This window comes from Antechinus flavipes, chromosome 3 (genome assembly GCF_016432865.1).
Source record: "Antechinus flavipes isolate AdamAnt ecotype Samford, QLD, Australia chromosome 3, AdamAnt_v2, whole genome shotgun sequence".
Classification (NCBI taxonomy): Eukaryota; Metazoa; Chordata; class Mammalia; order Dasyuromorphia; family Dasyuridae; genus Antechinus; species Antechinus flavipes.
This window is the reverse complement of record NC_067400.1, coordinates 146,142,313-146,147,710: the sequence shown is the minus strand read 5'-3', so window position 1 is coordinate 146,147,710 and position 5,398 is coordinate 146,142,313. Positions and strand designations below refer to the sequence as shown.

Genomic DNA, 5,398 nt, shown 5'->3' with positions numbered 1-5,398 from the left:
TCTTCACTCACTTTTTTAAGATCTTTTTCTAATTGTCCAATTGAGTTCTTTTGTTCTGTGGAATTTTTTTCCATTTCGCCAATTTTGTTTTTTAGAGAGCTGTTTTCTGTTTCCAGTTCACTAATCCTATTTTTCAAGGATTTGGTTTCTTTATCCACTCTCTCTTTAACTGACTTCTCCAGGCTCTTTTGCCAAGCCTCCCTCTCCTTTTGCAGAGCCTCCCTCTCCTTTTCCCATTTTTCTTCTAGCTCCCTTGTGAGAGCCTTTTTAATTTCCTCCATGAGATTCATCTGTGCTGAGGGACATAAGGTCTCTTCCTTCGGGGATTCACCTGGGGACTGTTTGTTTTTAGTCTCCTCAGGGTTTGGAGTCTGCTCTTTATCTGTATAAAAGCTGTCCAGGGTTAAATTCTTTTTCAGTTTCTTGCTCATTCTGTCTATTTATCAAAGACAAACTATCAAAGAAACAGAAGGAAAAAAAACCCCTTGAATGGAGGCTGCTTTCTTTGGGGGAGGGGCAGGGTATTCGTGAGGCACAGGTCCTACTGTGCTATGGCGCCTGCGCACTGAGATCCGAGCGCTCTGAGATCCGAGCGGGCTAAGACACTGTGGGGGAGGGGTGGCCAGGTCCCGAGAAATTCCAGCTGTTTGGGATTGTATTCTTCACTCCCGGTGTTTTTAGCTTCTCTGCTGGGCTGCTGACTTGCTCCTATAGCAAAGCTCTCACCGCAGAGACGGCTGCGATCGCGTCCTACCCCCTTTCCGCTCCACCCGGTTCTGAGCTGCTATCTGTGCTCTGGTTGCCGCTGCTGCCCGCAGACTGCTTCCAAATACCGTCCCCGCCCTCGCGCAAAAACAGACCTTTCTTGACGAGTCTCAAGGATGGTTTCTCTTGGTAAGTAATTGTATGGTTTTTTTTCAGTCGAGCATTAATTCAGAGGCATGAAATGAAATGAATAGTGAGAGAAAAACACGGAGATTACACAGAAGTGTATTTCCTCTCCGCCATCTTGGCCGGAAGTCTCCCCATTAGTTTCAAAGTGTGTATTCTAACATGATAGCTTCTGAACCAATCCCATTTAGTTATTTGGATCAAGTCTTCTCTAATTGTCCATGAAGATATTTAAAGAATTTCTGTAAGTACAGGACAAAAAAAAGGAATAAGCATCATGGTTTCTAGTTGCTAATGAAATAAAAAAGATTTCCTAAGATTCCTCATGAGAATAGATTTGTCCTGACATTCAAATTAATAATTAAATGGAAATGATATATAAACCATAAACATGTTGGATATTGTTTCATCATGCAATTATCCCAGGAAAATTTAATATAGCTTCCTTATTTTACCAGAAATAAGTTTTTGATGCCATAAGGTAAAACTTTTCTAAAAAATGCCAGTGCAACTCCTTTTTTTCAATTATCCTAAACCCACGGCATTCCTTATCAGCCTAAATAATTAGAATTTCTATGGTTTTTATCATTTCTTTCAGTTTCCATTCATTTCTCATAGTATCTTGGTAAACATTACTGGCTTTAAAGTTAGTCCTAGAAAATAGATCCAGTTTCTATAGGAAATATTACTAAGAATTTATCTTCTTCATTCAAGAATCTAATTCCTTACTAAACTCATTTCTAAACAAGATACTAGTTAAATCTTCAAAATTTCCTTCTTTCCTTTAGCTTGAAGCTAATTCTGAAGAAAAGAATAATAATAGCCTACCCTTTGATTGCATAAGATCAGGAGTGTTTCAAATAATCACTTTAATTAATTTTTTTTATTATGTCATCACAAATAGTCTTAAAATATAAAGAATTCTATTAGAATTATAGGGGCAGCTAGATGGCCTAGTGGATAGAGCACCAGCCATGAAGTCAGGAGGGCCTGAGTTCAAATCTGATCTCAGCCACTTAATACTGCCTAGCTGTGTGACTCTGGGCTAATCACTTAACCCCAATTGCCTCAGCAAATAATTAATTTTTAAAAAATTAATATATGTATTTTTAATTAATGTTGATATATATCCACACATATTAGAATAATAAAACCTTGAGCTTGAAATGACTGGTGCTAAGCCCATTAGAATAGAAAACTAATGTAGGGTGAGAGGGTGAGAAGTGGGTGCCGGTGTAAAATGTTGATTTTTTGTAATTTTGATGTTTCTTGGAATAGTGGTTCAAACCATATGATAGACATGATTATGAATAGGCTGATATGTGATTGACATAAAAGAATACCTGGAAGATGGCACTGAGGAAGTAGAAAACTCAAAGCCTGGAGAGTACCTCTCTTCCACTTCCATTATCAAAGGTTACCTACAAAGCCCCAGTGTAAACAGGAGAAGTTTACTTTGTGGATGCTTTCTACATGGGGCTGATGGATTTTATCCAAAGTCAAAAAGAATGATACTGATAATTAGACTGCCAAATATGATAGCAAATGGGAAGTGAAAGAAATGAAGGAATCTAAACTTCCAAGAAATTAAACACTTGTGCTATTATCATGAGCCAAACATCATGCCATCTCTGCAAGGTTAAACAAGCCCTTTATATTTGACACTAAGCCCCTTTTTATTTACTATAAAGTAAATTTCTGAAATGGAATAGAATATGTGAAATTGTTTTCAAGAACCCCAGAATCAAATCTGGATCATTCCCATGACGAGATCCCTTGCACAATGTTTGGTCCTGATAAATGTGGAGAGGACTCAGGCATAAAAACTCACAGAGAAGCATGCTAAGAGACTAGACACAGATCTGAAGGCCTACTTTACTGATAAGAAAACACATTTGTATACATAGTATACAAACACATTGTATACTAAAGTATTTGAAACATTAGTTGATCAAATGGTTGTGAATAGTGGGAAATTACTGAATGATAAGATTCCTCCTGAAAATCCTTCCTGAGAAATTAAGGACCCAAATGACCAGAAGCTTCAGGATTGGGATGAGAGACCCAACATACCAGATTCTGATGCTGTCAAAACCAATGAATGGATCTGCTCTAATCCATAAGAAGATGCTAAAATACCTGAAGGCTGCTTAGATGATGAGCCTGAATATGTATCTGACCCAGATGCAGAGAAGTCAGAGGATTGGAATGAAGATATGGATAGAAAATGGAAAGTTTCCCAAATTGCAAACCCGAAATGTGAGTCAGCCCCTGGTTGTGGTGACTGGCAAAGGCCTACCATCAACAATACCAATTACAAAGGCAAATGGAAAGCATCTATGTTTGACAGTCCTAACCACCAGGGAATCTGGAAACCCAGGAAGAATCCAGACTTCTTTGAAAATCTAGAGCCTTTCAAAATGATACCTTTCAAAGTCGTGGGTCTGGAGCTGTGGTCCATGACCTCAGGAATCTTTTTTTTTTTTTTAACATTATTATTTGTGCAGAACAAGGAGTTGCAGATAATTAAGCCAATGATGGGTTAGAGTCTTCAGAAAGCTACTGATGGGGCTGCAGAGCCCGGTGTCATGGGGCAAATACTTGAGTCAGCTAAGGAACATCCATGGCTTTGGATAGTCTATATTCTCACTGTGACTTTGTTACTGTTCCTTGTGATCTTCTTCTGCTGTTCTGAAAAGAAACAGCCCAGCACTGCAGAGTATAGGAAGACTAATGCACTGAAGCTCCTCAACCAGATAGGAAAGAAGAGGAAGAGGAGAAAAAGGAGGAAAGGGGGAAAAGAGATGAAGAAGGAGAAACTGAAGAGAAAATTGAAGATAAAAAAGTGATATTGGAGAGAATGCAGGAACTCTTAGTTAAGAGGATGAAGATAGAAGGTCTAAAAGTATAGGAAGAGGAAGTTTTGAACAGATCACCCAGAAAAAAAAAAGCCACAAAGAGATTGAAAGAATTTGAGAACTTGATCTGTGATTTCCCCCTTTTCTCCTATCCTCAATGTGATCCTAGGAGAGGAGCTGGATACATCTTGTATACTGAAATTCAGAAAAAAACTCAAAACCTTACCATCAACAGCCAAATATCCAATGAAATTTTGAGCAACTAGTTGCAATTTTGACAAAAAGAACGCCATTCTTGTAGAAAAAAAAAAGCATTTAATGTATGGTTTACAGATTCTGGGTGTAACTTGAAGCAGCTAACCTTTTGGATTGTTTAGGGTCTTGGTTTTTTGGTTTGTGGTTTGAAAACACTTAAGAAATAGAATGTTAGAATATTGCCAATCTTTAAGAACATTGATTTAATTTAGTGTATTAATCTACCCAAGGGGGAAAAAAAAACAGCAAAGTTTGGAAAAATACTAGGTGATGAAATGTAGTTTTTATAACATAGGTCTTAAAAAAACAAAAACAAAAAACTATGATATTTCAAAACAAAACAAAACAAAACAAAAAGGAGACTAAGACACAGAGAAGAAATAATCTGCTAAAAGTGCTACTATTGACCAAAGCATATGTCTTTTGACTCTACACAGTTCTATTTATATTATTCCCTGTTGTTCTATCAATGAATGTATTAAAAGGATTTCTTTGGAGTTGGGAAGTCTATACTTATAATACTATGTATGTGAGGCACTCACAATGAGTTCCACTCTAGAAGATCAGTAACTTATTTTAACTTATATTCTTATAGAGAAATTTAAAATTAACTGAAAGAGGTCTGCATATTTGCTTCTTTGTGTACTTCTATTTTCATGGGTTCTACAGTCTTTTTTTAATTAAAGCTTTTTATTTTCAAAACATGCACATGGATAATTTTTTAACATTGAACTACATAGCCTTGTGTTTCAGATTTTCCCTTCCTTCCCCTAGATGGCAAGCCATCTAATATATGCTATATATGTGAAAATATATTTATACAATTCTCTTGCACGAGAAAAATCAAATCAAAAAGAAAAGTAAATGGGTAAGAAAACAAAATGTAAGTGAACAACAATAAAAAAGTAAGAATGTTATATTGTGATCCTCATACAGTTCCCAGATTCCTTTCTCTTGGTGTAGATGGCTCTCTTCATCATAAGATAACTGGAACTGGTATCAATCATCTCATTTTGGAAAGAGAAACGATCATCAGAAATGATCGTCATATAATATTGATGTTCCTGTCTACAATGATCTCCTGGTTCTGCTCATTTCATTTAGCATTAGTTCATGTAAGTCTCTCCAGGCTTCTTTAAAATCATCCTCCTGATTGTTTCTTATAGAACAATAATATTCTATAACATTCATATACCATAACTTATTCAGCCATTCTCAGGTTATACAGTATTAGGAGAGAGATGCTCCTCTGGTTTTCTAAAATTAGTAATTCTCATTTTCCCTTGAATATTGTCTCTTCCTATATTTAAAAAGAAATTTGATACTACCACTAACACTCTGCTTCTCTAGATTCTTTAGTTTTTCAACTTTTTTTCCCATTTTATTTCAATCCA

The 5,398-nt window shown here is 36.3% G+C and overlaps 1 pseudogene; it reads left to right on the top strand.

Annotated features, from left to right (window-relative positions):
- Positions 1 to 2,219: 2,219 nt before the first annotated feature.
- On the top strand, positions 2,220 to 4,015 carry LOC127557077 (calnexin-like; annotated as a pseudogene).
- Positions 4,016 to 5,398: the final 1,383 nt, after the last annotated feature.